Here is a 16,457-nt window from a genome sequence, read left to right on the forward strand (position 1 = left end):
AAGCAGCCAGAACCAGGGTCAGGCTTTGAAGACCTTGGCCCCAGGAGGACGTCAGACCAAGCACAGGCACACTGAATTCTGATGGCCAGGACAGCACCAAGGGTGGCCACAGCCCAGCTCAGGGGAGAAGCTCCCAGAGCTGCACAAGCTGGAGCAGACCCACCACGCACTGCCCCTGCCACTGCCACCAGAGCTCATTAAAACCAACTACATCAACACCTCCTGGTGGGACTGGGAACAAATGCACCTCCATGAGGCTGAACTCCCACCTGCACAGAAACAGCCTGATGGGTCTACAGCAGAGCTTGGGCTGGCCTGGAGAGAACTCTGCTGCAGCAAAGCCTGTGCCAGTGCTCTTGGGGCGTCCTGCAGGACCCCCTGGCTGTCACTCTTCTAGGAAGGGGTTGAATTCAAGGTCACTCCTAACACCAGGGGAGCACAAACATATGGATTAAAAGTAAAACAACAGCACATTTCATCTGCAGAAGGATTTATGGGAAGAGCCAGTTCAGATAGAAGTTGGTAAAGGGTCACTTCACAATACAGCCCTTTCAAATTGCAGTTCAAACTCAGAATTAATTATCCTTTCACTGTCTTGGGTTTTCTTTTCTTCTTTGCTTCACATTAACTGCAGCTGAAATTATTTTAAAGCAATGATCTTGAACGTCATGTCCTTCAGCTGGCCCTGAAAATCCATTTTCTATGGAAAGCCTCCTTTCTTTTCCAAGATTTCCATGAGTGTATAAAGCTCATCACGGCTCTGGCTCTCTAGGGGTGTCAGATGCTGGAATGATACCCAGGTGTCTGCCTGCTGGACCAGCTCCAAGGTACTTTATTAGCATGAGGAGGCCAATTGAAAGCCATTTAACTCCTTCAGCTTCCACAGATCCAGCGTGCAGGCCCTGCAGCAGCAGCAGCACGCTTGGCACAAGCACAGCCACCAGTGGAGATTCTGAGTCATCAAGTTGTGAGATAAAAGCAGACCATCAAGGGCAATAGGCACAGGATGACAATAGGGAGGGTTTTTTTCATGCAATGACACCTAGAAACAAGCATCTTTAAGGCCAGAACTACCCAGCAGCTCCCACACTCCTGGGGAACTGCCACTTGCCCCTTCCCCATGTTAACCCTGGGCCCAGCAGACCGACAAGGTCATGAAGCCACCACAGGTGGCTGCCACGACACCGTGCTGCACAGCCGCACGCCGCGAGGTACAGCACTTGCTCAGCGCACGAGGGTGGTGCTGAGGTGCTGCAGCCCCGAGGGCTGTGAGGGGCTCCCTAAATGACTCACAGGGCTGACCTTGCAAGCAGAGGAGCGGTTGGCATGGACAGGAGCGGCTGGTGCCCACCGTCGCTGCAGCTAGCAGGTGAGGCAGGAACGCCACAGCGCTCCGGGCACGCCGAGCGTGGACGGAACCTGGCGGCCTCCGACGAAACCCTCAGGAGGAAGCATCACCCAGGAGGAGAAACTGAGAGCAGGCTTGGCTGTGGTCGCTGTAGTTGTGCAACACACAGCTGACAGTGGAGCTGGCTGTGACACCACCACCTCTGACTTCTCTTGTTAACCTTCTGGAGAATCACCGCAACAAACACATCGGGGGCAGAGCAGCGCAGGAACGGCCTCGGGTGTGCCCAAAGCAACCCGGCAGGCGAGGCGGGGCCGTGTCCCTGATCGGTCCCAGCGAACACCAGGGCAGGGGAAGGGAGCAGGGGAAGGGGGCAGGGGAAGGGAGCAGGGGAAGGGAGCAGGGGAAGGGAGCAAGGAAGGGAGCAAGGAAGGGAGCAGGGGAAGGGAGCAGGGGAAGGGAGCAGGGGAAGGGAGCAAGGAAGGGAGCAGGGGAAGGGAGCAGGGGAAGGGAGCAGGGGAAGGGAGCAAGGAAGGGAGCAGGGGAAGGGAGCAGGGGAAGGGAGCAAGGAAGGGAGCAAGGAAGGGAGCAGGGGAAGGGAGCAAGGAAGGGAGCAGGGGAAGGGAGCAAGGAAGGGAGCAAGGAAGGGAGCAAGGAAGGGAGCAGGGGAAGGGAGCAGGGGAAGGGAGCAGGGGAAGGGAGCAAGGAAGGGAGCAAGGGAAGGGAGCAGGGGAAGGGAGCAAGGAAGGGAACAGGGGAAGGGAGCAGGGGAAGGGAGCAGGGAAAGGGAGCAGGGAAGGGAGCAGGGGAAGGGAGCAGGGGAAGGGAGCAAGGAAGGGAGCAGGGGAAGGGAGCAGGGAAAGGGAGCAAGGAAGGGAGCAGGGGAAGGGAGCAAGGAAGGGAGCAGGGGAAGGGAGCAGGGGAAGGGAGCAGGGAAAGGGAGCAGGGGAAGGGAGCAAGGAAGGGAGCAGGGGAAGGGAGCAGGGGAAGGGAACAGGGGAAGGGAGCAGGGGAAGGGAGCAGGGGAAGGGAGCAAGGAAGGGAGCAGGGGAAGGGAGCAAGGAAGGGAGCAGGGGAAGGGAGCAGGGAAAGGGAGCAAGGAAGGGAGCAGGGGAAAGGAGCATGTGAAGATCCTGTCAACACGCTTAAAATAAGAACTGTGAGCAGATGCCCTTGGCTTTTTAGGGACTACAGAGAACTTAAGCTCCTTGCTTGGAGCTCCAACAACTTCCTTCAGAAGAACAACCAGAAAGGACCACAAGGGCATTGCACCTGTCCTCTAGAGGCCTGGCTCTTCTTGCCATAGAGGAGCTGACCTGGAAGGAGGTTTCTTGGTCAGCTGGAAAATGCCACACTAGCAGTGTGGCACAAAATGGCATGCACCCCACTGTCCCCTGTTGCCAATAAACCTTGGGAATTAGTCCCTCCTCTTCACAAATGAAACAGCAGCACAGATCTTATCAGCATCTTCCCTGTGCCACCTTCTGCAGAGGTGGCCCTGCCATCCCTTTTACAGGTGTCTACAGCTGGTCACTGCTCATGCTTGATACAGAGATTCCTGTCACACCTTACCCAGAAAGCCCAAGCACAGCAGGAGGTGTCTGAACCAGCTCCTCTGAACACCATCTAACATCATACATTGCTGTCTACTGAGTCAAAGAAGGAGACAGGGCTGATGGCAAATGCTCTGGCAGGAGGAGAATGAGCTGGGGGACTGTTCCATCACATCTCATCTTCCAGGTTACACAGACTGGTCATCAAGACCCCCAAAACCACCACTACAGCAGGACAGTTCAGACCAAACTTCTATCTCACCCCCCTGGGAAAGGGCTTGTCCCAGCGGCAGCCCTGGGCCCTGCTCAGTGCCAGGGGCTGCAGTGGCCAGAGGCACCCTGCAGCCTTTCTCTCTGCAGAGGTGAGGTCCAAGCTGTGCCCAACAGGCCCTGAACACAAGAGTGGTACCTCAGAGCCAGCTGTGAGCCCTCACCTTGGAGATGACTTTACTGCTGTGGTGCTGCAGCTGCAGCCACGTCCGTGCAAGCAAACACTTTCTGCTGCCAAAGCATTACAGAGCACAGGGAGGCTGCTAGCACAGAATGAGGGAAGGGCTGGCAAGTGTGAGGTTCCTCAGACATACTGAGAAAAGATGGACCTTGGGAAGAGTGAGAGGCAGCTCAAGCTCTCTGCAGAATGGGGACCCAGAGCCCATGGCAGTTGAAAGGGAAGCAGAGAAGCAAAGCCATCAGCTCTGCATCCCAGCTGAAGGGAAAAGCTGTGTCACTGGCACGACCTGGAGAGAGAAGCTCAGCACCATGGGAAAGCTCTCATGACACTGTTGTGGTGTCTTGCCTAACAAAAGCCATTTCCCTCTCATGTCCTGCTTGCTCCCCCTGGGATGCCCCAGTTTTGATGCAGGGCCAGGAGAGGGGCAGATGTCTCCTAAGGAGCATGGGCTGAGCCCAGGGATGCTTCCAGCCCTGCCGGTGCTTTCCAGAGCTGCTGTCATGCTGCCTGGCAGCAGCTGAAACCACTCCCAGTGTTCATCCTCCTGCCAAGACAGGACTGTAGTGAAGAGCCTGACTTGCCCAGCCCCTTTGAGGTGAGCTGCTCTGACAAAGGCAACGGTGACTAAATCCACCCCAGGTAGTGCCTTTCAATATGCTTGCAAAACAGCCAGAAACTGGGCCTGGACATCCACTGCCATCACCTCCCAAGGCCAGGCCCACTGAGCTGCCCAAAGTCAGGCATCTTACTCCTCTCTCTTCTAGGGATGAGGCTGTGCCCTCTGGCATATGCCACATCTCAGAGAACTTCGTCACCTGTATGGAGCTGATGAGGACTTTCTCAAGGGGGCAGTGGGATGCTGGGCACTTCCCTTGACCAGATGTGCTTGGGTTGACTGGTGGCACCAGGTGACCACCTTCTCCTACAGACCCAAACGGGCCCTCAGGGTCAGCACCAACTAACAAAGTGCTTGAAGGACAATGCCCCTGCTGCCCTCCCCCCACTTTATTTGTGTTTATTTCCCATTACATAGCTGCTTCAACCAGCAGCTGAAGTTTAAACAGGACTAGCTTAAAAGGTAAACATTTCTCACAGCTTTCTCATCAACTATATTAAATACAGTCATAAAAAAAAGCCCCACAATATTTGCTGCATTTGCTGAAGGATGACGTCCTCCTTGCCTTAAGCGTGTGCCAGATTACTCATAAACCTGGACCATATGCCACTGCAATTTACTGATGGGACCAAGCTGTTTTGGTAGATACAAAATCCGAGGGGATTAGGGAGGCTCGATCCACGCTGAAAACAGAGCAACAGTGGTGGGGCAGCTGCTTGCTCTCTTTGCTCTGCCTCAATTTAGGTCAGGAGCCAGCAGCCCGCCCGCGCGCGACGCCGCAGAGCTCGGGCCCCCGCTCCCGCCGGGCACGCGCCCGGCACTGGCACTGGGCACCCGGCCTGCCCACGGTGAGGACGGGCAGGAAGGGGTGGAACAGCCCAGCTTTCTGCTGTTGCCACACCTGGCTGAAGAGCCCTCAATGTAAAGCAAAGAAGGAGCTGCTTCCCCTCTCCACATCCTGCTTGCCTTCCCCAGCGCAGACGTGAGTCCCAGCTGCATGGCTCTGCACCCATGGGGGAGAAGCCCAGGAGTGGGGGCAGTGGGGCAGGGAGACATCCAGCAACATCTCTAGCAAAGCTTCCTCACACAGAGCTTACTGGTGACCAGTGACTGGGGTCTGCTGCTCACACAAGAAGATGCAGCTGCAGTAGATCCAGCTGCAGTACTGCCTGGAACAGGGGCCCCTCCAGGGTGGGAGTTACTCGAGCCAGAGGTGCTTGCAGTCAGCCAGAGCTTGGCTCTGGGTCCAGTGCGTTGGCTCCTTCCTCAGGAGGCGGATACTCAACACGAACCAAATGAGCTGCTGATTCAAGAGCAGCCTGTGTAACACCAGTTGGACTCAGAATTCAGCAACCAGCTTCTTAGCTAGAGCCGTGGAACCTTTCCCCTCCACATGATCTTACATCACTTCCTTCCCAGGGGCCACACAGCTCCATCACCTCGAGGGAAGGTGCTGCCTCCCACCAGGGAATCACAAAGCATTACAGAGGAGCTGGGGAGCAGAAGGGCCCCACACTGCTCTCCGTGGATGAGAAGCACTCCAAATCACAGCTGCTGTGCCCTGAACATCAAACCTAAACCATGGGAATCTTCTTTTCAGAACATGCCTGCAGCTTTGGGATTGCAACTTCTCATCCCACAGGATGCTTGTGACCAGCACAGCATGGCTGAACTTCCCAGCTGTCAGAGCCAGCAGTGCTTCCCTCAACACAGTGGCTTTGTACCCTCACGAGGAAGAGTCACACCCAAAGGCTGCACCGTTGGGCACAATTCATTAGGCTGAAGTCTGGCCATTATTGCTTTTACTTGAAAGAGATCACAATTTGAACCTCACATCTCAGCTGGACAGTTGGAATGCACCAAACAGCTAAAGAACTGCTTCAGAGGCAGGTGTGACAGAGTCTGACAGCTCCAGAAGCTCGTGCCCCAAGCACCTGGGAAGGCTGAGGCAGTGGCAGGCTCCACTTGGCTGCCCCTCTCTTTCACAGACGAGCCAGTCCTACCCCTCCTTGTCCTTAGCCTCAGACCCTGATGTGGAGGGAGGAGCCAGCAGACTGACCCCTCTACATCACCTGCCAGATGTGGTCATCTCCCTTTGCCAGTGGAACCTCACTTGCTTCAGACACACGACTCCTCCCTCTGGCCAGGACGCTTGGACCCTGCTGCACTGTGTCCCATCTGCTGCAAATCAACACCAGCCCCAAGCCTTCTCTGACGCTGAAACCCTTTGGTGTCTATCTGGCAAAGCCTACGGGACTCGGTGAAAAGGAGCCCCAGGCCTCCAGCGTGGGCTGCAGGGAGGGGAGGACACGAGTGTCTCATCAGAAGGGTATTGAGTAGCTTCTTGGCTTGTTTCACAGATCTGTCCTGCTCAGAGCTGTGCCATTGCCCCGGCCCGGCGTGACCCCACAGCTGGCACACTGCTCTGCTGGGACAGAGCAGCCAGGAGGGAAGGCTGCCAGCGCCTGCCTCGTGCGCCCAGATGTGCAATGCGGATGTGGCTTGCAGGGAGGGACAGGGGCTGGCTGATGATAGCTGCTTACAACTCCTATTAAACCCATTTTCCTTTACTGATTATTATTGTAATAGCTCCCCCAAAACATCCTGGGCGGCCTTTAAATGTTTGATGACTGTGCCTGCACGAGAGCCGCGGAGCCATCCGGCGCTGGCTGCTGCGCGGCCCCGCACAGCACCCGAGACGTCAAATCACTTTTAAAAATTTATAGCTTACAAGATCTATTTCCCATCTGTGGCGAGGCAGCAGCCCCCACCCCCGCTGAATCTCGCTCCCTGAACACCACCTCTCACAGGCCATCGCCTGAACTCCACGGGACGGCTCCGCGGCGGCCCGAGCGGGGCGGCAGCGTGCGCCGAGGACCAGCGCCGCTGACCACCCAGTGCCACCAGAGCGAAGGAACTGCACCTCCACACCGGCTTCTCACCTCCCAGCAACGCGCTGCTGCTCCGGTCCCGTTCCTACAGACAGACACCAGTTCCTTTTGGAGCTCTGCAAGAGCTCAGCCCCACATCCGCACCTACGCCCCCAGCACCGAGCCACAGAGTGTGGGGTGCAGCGTCCACAAAATGATCCATCCCTGGGGGGAGGCCAGCAGCCACTTCTCCTTCCCTCCTCTCCCCAGAGACATTCTCTGTTATGAGGCAAAAATACACAAACGGTGCCCAACTTAAAAATTGGTTTTGGGATGGAAGCCAGAGCAGATGGTTAGAAGAGCTAAATACCGCTGATTTATTTCTTACCCTTTACGAAGCAATATTAGAGACAATGGACCTTATCAGAACAAATGAGAACAAACATGGGGCTGCAGACTCAATAGAGAATTAACAACCAAAGCTACCAGATTCTATTATGCTGTGATTAATTCTGAATTTGTGCAAGTGTTAGCAGCAGCAAACGCCTCGCTTTATCTACGGGAGCCGGTGCCAGACCAGACAACCTCCTAGTTAGTGCTCTTCAATTTGCAGGATACTTCAGCAGGGAAAAAGCTCGGAAGACGCCAGGCTTTGTGCTGCAATGTCAGCTGGAAAATCCACTTAAACACCAACCACCTCCCACACAAACCCCAAGCAACCTACACAAAGGCCCAGCTGGACACCAGCACGGGCTGAGAGGCTCTGAGTGAAGGAGGTCTGAGGGACCTCACCAGGCAAACCTGAGAGCTGCAGCCACTGTGGTGGCTGCCACTGCGGCCTGAAGCACAAAGCCAGCAGGGCATTCTTGCACTGGGAAGGGGTGGATACTGCCATGCTCCTGGGGCTCTGGCCTTTATCATGTTGTGCCTCATTTTCCCCACCCAGAGCCCACCATGACCTTGCTGCTGGGTGATGTTCCACCCTCCCTCTGGCAGAGCCCAGCGGGGTGGAACCCCAGTGACTGCCCGTGGAGTGCTCAGGGTACACTGAGCACTAGCAAATGCTCACTGCTTTCCTCCAGCACCCACGGGGTCAGCCGTCCCTGCAGAGCACGTTCAGCACTGGCTGGCTCTACTGGCAGCAGGAGGAAGTGGCCTTCCTGATGGCAGTGTCTGGGGATGCAGCTGAGAGGGGATGCAATGGATTTAGCCGTGCTGTGCTTCGTTTGCCACAGCTAACACACACCATCGGTGCTCAGCTCTGCTCTGCTGCTGCCATGCATGAAAACCTCCTCCTAACTGTGAAGAGTGTTGATTTTATGGACTTGAAACAGCTTTGTGCTGCCTTAATCACCAACCATGAGACCCAAGTGTAGCCAGGCTGCCTCCTTCCTTCCTCTTCCAGGGGCACACTGAGCTTGGAGGGGCTGCAGCCAGGCCAGGCTCTCACAGGCAGGTTGTGTTAGGTGATGGCTGCAGCTAACACGATGCAGAGCACAAGGACCATGGCGAAGGAGTCACTCTCACCTTGGTGTGCAGCCACCTCTGTGCCACCTGCAAAGAGCCTCCCACTGACCCCCATGGACTAGAGACCATTTATTCCACTAAAGACCAGGCTGCTGCTGCCCCTTGTGCCACGGGCAGGGTCTCACCATCCTCCCATAGCTCACGGCACGCTGTGAGACGCAACATGCATTGGATGAGGGTATGGTCTATGGAGAAACGGGAAGGAGGACAGGGCTAGCAGGTCAGCAACCAAGCTAAGATGGGCATCAGGAGTTAGCCTGTGGAAATTAGATCTATTTTAGGACATCTTGGACTGCTGAACATCCTGGCTACCAGGAAAGCCAGGCTGTTGCAGTCCTGCATGTCAAACTCATCAATGGTGAGACCACAAAGGTGATGTCATAAATGTGGTTAGCAGAAAACATCCCAGCACATTGTCATATCCTGCCTTCAAAGAAGTGGTTTGTTCTGAAACTGGGCTGTTTGAGGAGCAGGCACCATTGGTGGTGCTAAGGAACTGTGTCCCTGGCTTAGGTCCTTGCTGAAAGCTGGGACTTTGTTGTTTCCCCCTCATCTCCAGGCAGGGAAAGCAGCTGGTTTCTACCTCTGTGCTGAAGGACTTCTCTGAGCACAGCTTATCTGCTGGTAGCTTCAACAAGGTCATACTTCCCAGCTCTTCTCATAACATCCCCAAAGCACAGCCAAAAGAGAGAGGAGCAGCTGGGTGGAGGACATTTAAGGAGTCCCTGCAAAGGGTACAAACATTTTTCCTTCTGAGAAGCTGAGGGCACACCAGAAAGGGGACGAGAGTGACGGCACAGGAAGGAAATCCAGCACAGAGAAAGATGGAGCCAGCAGCTGTACTGAACACCAGCAGAAGGAGGATCTGGCCACTGGGCAGGTAACACAATCCTCCAGGCCAGATGTCTGTTACCAAAGGGAACCCTTAACAACACTCAGAGTCTTTTTTCCCTTTCGCGAACATTCATGTTTTGGAAAGGCCCCTGCTGGAAGCTGCTCAGCCTGCTAATGCTCCCCAGGCTGCAGCTCCAGTGAGTCACTGCTACACACAGTGACCTCTGCAGAACTCACCACCAGCTGCAATCAGGACAGAAGGAGAAGATGGAGACTGTCCTTTTTAGGGGCTCCTAGGCCCAGATCTGACCCAAACACGTGCAATGTTACTGGCAGCAGTGACTCAGAGCCTGAAGAGCCACCTTTCCAGGTTTGTGCCCAAAAGAGAAACAGATGAGCAGTGACCTGAACCATCAGAAAGGATTCTGTCTCTCCAGGCACACACAACACATCCCTTTTATCCCTGAGAGCTTCACACAGAGGCTGACACAGTGTCCACCACCAAAGGCTATGGCAGCCTCGGTTTGCACTGGAGAGGAGCACAATCCCTCACAGGCTCCAGTTCAGGCTGCTCACAGAAGCAGTTAGGTTGCAGGACTGCTCTCATGCAAGTCTAAGTTCCAGCTTTCAGCTGCTTGGGCCCAATAGCACCTAGAGCTCTGTAATTCAGTGTAACTTCACCCCTCCAGTGCTCCCAGCTCAGCTTGGTTGCTTAGCCAGCCCAGGCCACTTCTTTATTGCTTACTCAGGCCCATCAGGGAACTTTCCTGACATCTCTCCAGTTTGGGTGGATGTGTAGTTTGGCTCTGGGTGCATATTGACCTGTGGCTATAGCAACAAGCCTGAAGCCAGACTTTTGATCTAGCAGAAGGCCAGGCACCCCCTGCACAGACATTCTGTCCATGGGTTTACACAGCAGTTACTTCATCCAGGGTCAGCTCCAATTTACACTCAGAAACTCGCCTCTAGACCCATATTTTGCAGCTTTTAGCATTCAAACAACTTGACACTGGACCTAAACATCTGCTTTTTGAATCTGTGGTCAGAAAAGCTTGGGAGAGACAGATCTGGCAGTATATGGGTTTTGGCATGACTGCAGAAGACTGGTGGTTCAAAACCTCAGGGGTTTTGACTATTGAAAGGGAACATTTAACACAGCCCTTAAAGCTGTGCATATCAAGGTAGGAGGAAATTGGATTTCCCCCTACAGCCTTCTGCAAAAACTGAATCTACCTCAGATCACATGAAAGTTGTTGCTCTTCCAGTAAGACTGGTGCCAAGCTGCTGAGAAATGGTGATGGGAGATGCACTTTGAGCACTACTATGAAGATGCTTTGAACAGGAAGCCAACAGTACTTGCAGGAAGGGAACTATCAAGAGTAGAAAAGGTCAGTGTGGATTTTGGCCTTCCAGAACACCTGATTCCACAGGAGCCCATCATGTAACATGCTGCCCCAGTGCTGTGCTCCTGGCTGCATTCACTATGGATGTTCAGCTCACCTCACCTCTAGCCATGTGCAAACCACCTCCCCCACGACTGCTGACAGGACAAGGGCTGCCCTGTGGCTGTTCTTTTTATCTGCTGCAGCTCACCTTCTGCTCATCCCTGAGCCACCCCGTGCTGCATCAGCTCAGTGGCTTGGCACAGGCATGGTCTGCCCTCCCTGCTGCTCAAGAGTCCCTGCAGCCACCCTGCAGGAGGGCAATGTCTGCATCACCTGCAGGGCACAGAGGCTGCACGGCTGGGGCTATGCAGCATGGACTGAGTCACTAACAGCAGCTGACACTTGTGCCAGACAACCCTAGCACCTTCCACTGGCCTCCCCTCCTTGGGAACTACAGCACACTGCTCCTCACTGTTCCTCTGAAGGGACTGGTGCCACCCTGCAGGCAGGTTTTGTCGTGCACAGAGCAGGAATGAGAGAGGGCAGTAAAGCAGCAAATAGAATTCAAGTTACACCCAGGGATGTCTCTTTCAGGTGAGGAACTTGCAAGCTTTTTATGAAGATTTTATCTAACCAATTTCTTTCCCTAAGTAGCTTTGGGTATCAAAATAAATAAAATCAACACAGCTCTGCTGTGGGCTTTGAAAGATTCCCTGATAACTGTGGCAACTGCTGCAGGGTTGGCATTCCCCTTAAAATCCACCATTTCAAATTGCTGCTTACATGATTAGGTCCTGAAGCACAGAGAGGTTCAATCACCACCTTGGAGCACACTGCAAACCTCTGCTCAGTGCTGGAGGAACAAGAGAGAAGAAGCTCAAATGCTCCAGGCAGAACATTTCTACTCACTGTGCTTTGAGCTGGTTTGGGTGCCAGGAACCCTGCAAGATCATTCCTGTGGACTGTCACCTCTGGACTCAGGCACCACAGGTCCTCTCCTCTTACCCATCTCCCCAGCTCTGTTTGAGATCCCACATCCTAGAATCACATTCAAAACTGAGTAGTCAGATTGGGGATGAGTGGAAATCAGTTGCACTCCAGCTCTTGTCAAATGCAGTTTCACCCATCAAAGGATCAGGGTAAGTCACATCAGCACAGGACAGGTTTACACAAGTGTCCACAGGAGTTTCCCTACCGGTGCAGTGGGAAACATTGAGCCACATTTTCACCAGCATTGCTCTGGCTAAATCACATTTCCACCACTGATGCTCATGCTGCTTCTGCAGCTCATGACCAAGAGAAGAGCTGGGGGGATGGCTCCATTAACTCCCCGGGGATAACCCAGGCAGGAGCTGCACAGTCCTCTCTCCCCACCCCCTTCACCCCACTGGCAAGCTGAGGGCACGACTCCCAGCCCAGCTCCTGCTGTCCCCACACAGCCTGTTTCTGTGTGTGTGCAGACTACAGCTCCAGAGGGTGGCCCCAGCCCTGAGCACAAGTCCTGTCTGGACTGACCTGCTGAGCAGCACACCCACAGACGCACAGGCAGCCATACCTGAGGTGTGAGGAGCAGAGGCAGGAGCCCCGCAGACGATCAGCAGCTCCCCAGGAGGTGCTTCACAGCCCAGCACACGCTTCGGCTCTCGGGCTCAGGAGGTGGCCGTGCAGGAGAGCGAGGCAGGACGCCGTGACGGCCACATCCCTGCTTGCTCCTTATGGCTTCTGGAGAGCACGCTGAGGCAGCCTGGTCCCCCCGTGTCGCCAACTGTCCCGCTACCAGCCCGGAACGACAAACACACGTGGCTGTGACATTGTCAGCAAGTCCCTGCGAGGAGGCAGCGGAGCGCGTCGGTGGGAGCCGCTGACAGCAGGAGGATGGAGGCGGCCAAGAGGCCTGGCTGCGGGAGGTGGCCTGCAAGGAGGGCCCGGGCGCGGCGCACGCATGGCCGGTGATCTGTGGGCTCAGGCTGTCAGCTCCTGCAGGGCCAGGCACTTGGCAGGCGCCGCTCCCTGCCCCTTCTGTGCACTCACAAAGGCAGGTGCCAAAAACTGGCCACCCTGGAAGCCTTTCAGGTGGTGAGGGGAGCGTGAGGAGCTGGCCTGCCCCGGCCCTGCGAGCCCCCTGCCACTTCCTGCTTGCTAAAGCAGCAGTGAGTTTGCAGCCTCTCCTCAGCCCTTTGACCCTCATCTCTTCTGCTAGGAGTTAGCAACTGCACGAAAGGAGGGGTGTGCTGAGTGCCCTCCTCTTCACTCGCTCTCCAGGGCATTGTGAGCTGTGCAAGACCTGTCCTTTGCCTGTGTGCCACCACGGCACAGCGTGTGGGACACTGCAGGAGCAGCAGTGCTGCACCAGCCTGGGCAGAGGCACAGACTAAGAAAACAGACACTTCATCTGGACTTGCCTGGCACACTGGCCAGAAGCTAGCAGTGAAGAACCACAAAGGCTCTAGAGGAAAGGGCTGGGTTATAAAAAAGTCACACAGTAAAAGCTAAACTTAGACCACTGAGGGAGCCAGGCTCCAACAGGGCAAATGCTGGAATCGAGGCAGATAAATGGAGACTACTGAACCCTGAGCAAAGAGTAAGAAGAATCAACACCTGCTAGAGTGAACAAGTGAAGTGAGGCACCGACAAGGAAGAGTTTTGGGAAGACACAGAAAACTTCCCCAAGCTACCAACACCAAGAGCAACCCTGCAGTGATGGACACAGACCAGTGAAACAGACCAGACACAGCGCTAGTGTGAGCCAGGAGACAAGGGGAGTCACAGCTCTGTGCAGCACCACCCCCTCATTCCTCCTCAGCAACACCAACCACACCTTCAGCACCCTTTGAGGCACTGCCCAGCAAATGCTTCTGAGGCCAGGGAGGCCACGCAGCTCACCCACGTGTGGCTCACTCAAGCCACAGGGCAGCTGCTCCAGACATGCCCCCCAAAGCATGGGCATTCACCCCCTGTACCACACGCTGCCTTTCCCTTCTAACCGCATTTCTTTTGGGGTTTGGCACCACCAACTGCTGCTCCCTGTGAGAGCTCTGCCTGACAGCAGGCTGAACACAAAGGTGCTCATCCGTGGGGCTTCTAACAAAAGAAAGCAAATCCACACGTGCCTAACATGGGTCTCAGCTGAAAGGGACCCAAATCCAGCATGCTCTTCCCCACAGCCACCACAAACCACACTCCCACATTACAGCTCAGAATCACAGAATCACCAAGGTTGGAAGAGACCTTGAGGATCATCGAGTCCAACCTGTCACCACAGACCTCATGACTAAACCGTGGCACCAAGTGCCACATCCAATCCGCTCTCGAACACCTCCAGGGGTGGTGACTCCACCACCTCCTTGGGCAGCACATCTGCTCAGGTACTTCAGCAGTGTCCTCCCAGGAGCTGCAGGAGACGCTCTACTCTCTGAAGGGGAACAGAAGGCTCCTGAGCACCCTCCTGCCAGTTAACCGGGTCGCTAATGGACGGCCCAAGAGGGGACGAGGCGCGCTTGTCGCCTCTTTCCAGTTCAAGCAACACACCTGATGACAAAGAACATTTTTCTTCGCCAGTGCCAAGAGGGGGAAGCTGCCTCCAGCACCACAATCTCTGCTTCAAGCCCATCACAGGCAGGCTGGGGGTTGCTGGCAGCAGGAAGCAAGCCGGGCTCCTTAAAACAACATGGGCCGCTCGGGGAGCGTTACTGCCGCCGTTATTGCCAGCCAGATATAAATATGTGCATGGAGCATCATTTCCTCGTAACAAACGGTGAGAGCTGTGCTGGTGACAGTCAGGCAGCGCTGGAGAAAGGCTGACTTTATCACCTACCTATGGCTATGTTTCCCAAGCAACCTCCTCACCAATCGGCGGCCCCGGGCGATCATTAGTCCCTGCACATGGCGGCAATGAAATTGTCCCTCCAAGTAAATCATTCCAGGGGTTTTATAATCTGAAATAAAATTTTCTAATATTTTTTTCCTAAGTTTTCCAGGTTTAAGGTTTTAATCTTTTATTATTTATTGAGCAGCAGTTGTAGGGCATGATGAGAAGCCCGGTGCAGGTAGTTGTGGGAGGGGGGTCGGCGCGTGAGGATGCTGCTTTGAAGGAATTAACGAGTTCCTTTCTTTTCCTTAGTGCTGCCATGTTCTGGCTGAGGCTCTTCAAACACAACACAAATAAAGTTAAACAAAACAAACCCAAGCTGCACTTTGGCTTCTGTGTCTTTTCCCACCTTGTGGCTGAAGTGGCTGATAAACACCCTTGGGAAGCGGAGCTGGGGAGGGGAAGCACACACATTTGCTCTTCTCCCCTCACCTTCAGAGCATCACGTTCACAGGATGACAGCTTTCTACTGTTTGAGATGCAGCCCATCCCCGGGCCTGTACTCTCTAGCATTTACTGCTCTCTTTAGCCACTACAAACACAATGTAACCTTTGCCAGCTTTACCTCTGGTCACTGTTTTCATCCCACCAGAGCCTTAGTTACATGCTAATCATAGCAAAACGACGGACATTCTCTTAGCTGTGGGCTTAAAACTAATCCTCTTTCCATAGCAAAAGCCATCAAATATCTCATTAGCCCAGTGGCACAGCCAGGCAGCAGCCAGCCCTGGGCAGAACAAAATTTATGCTACCTGTCATTGCTAACCCCTCTGGCACCTGGAGCCAGAGGTGGGAGACTGTGGTGTGAGCCCACAGCCCAGCCGACGGTCACGCAGCTCCTTGCTTGCTCTCAGGGCTCCATCCTGCTCCAATCCACAGCAAGGCCTAAGGAGGAGTAAGGTCAAAGCTGCATACAGAGGTCTTCTCCTAAGCCACTGGAGCACGTGACATCAGTGTTCAGGGCCGAAGAGGTATCAAGCCAGGCCCTTTATTTCTATGGATCACATTTTTACTCCTTGTGTACTTCTGCTTTCCCAGCGCTCTGTACGAGATGTGCACCATCACTGCAGCACACGTCCAGGATGGACTTCAGCAGGACCTCCACCAACCTTTCCTCAACATGCATGACCAGGCAGCCAAAGAGCAGAAGGCACAGAAACTACCCAGTGACTGGCAGGGTGAGCACTCAGACACACAGGAGATTGTGGAGAATAAATCCCAGCCCCACAGGTGTCACAAACTCAACACCACAGAGGACACAGGGTCTCCCCTGTGGAGCTGCCACCCAACAGCAGATAGGAGAGAGGCTCTCCTCACTAGACCCACTGCTGCTTCATTTTAAAAAGCAGCTACAATACATTTGGGGCTCAGCCAGGTAACAAGAATTTACAAGACCCTGGTTCTTTGGAGCAGCTGACATGACTGACAGCAGAATCTGCTCCATGGTGGCTTTTAAATCCTTCTGAACAAGCCTCCATCCTCAAGCCAAGGCAGCAGAGCCTCCTCCTCCTCATGCTTCACCATTCTGTGTCCTTCACATCTTTTTTTATCTGCTTGACTCCCTGTCCTACATTAGGCCCAAACCCACACAGTAGCAAGGACATATAATTCATCCCAAATGATCAAGGATAATTATATGCTTAAAGAGCAATATGCAGAGGTTCTCCTACAGATAATTAAGGAGAAAACTCACAGTTCACCCATGTGGGAAGCTAGCCAGGAAGTGCAGACACACTTTGGGAATTCATCCATTATTTATAATCTGCAGTGTCTTGTCAAAAACCCTAAATGAAAAGTTAAAGCTTTAACACATTCTCCAGCATACTGCTGGGCCATCACCTCCCATTAGTTCTTAAGTAACACTCCCATTGGGCCAGATTCATCAGAAAGTTTCCTGGCACCTGCTTAAACCCTCTGGAGCTCAGTGCAGAGCTGGCTCAGGAGAGCTCAAAATCAGCCACCATCAGCACCCCCACCCTGGGCTCCTGCCAGGTGTGTGCAAACA

This window comes from Dryobates pubescens, chromosome 24 (assembly GCF_014839835.1).
Source record: "Dryobates pubescens isolate bDryPub1 chromosome 24, bDryPub1.pri, whole genome shotgun sequence".
Lineage (NCBI taxonomy): Eukaryota > Metazoa > Chordata > Aves > Piciformes > Picidae > Dryobates > Dryobates pubescens.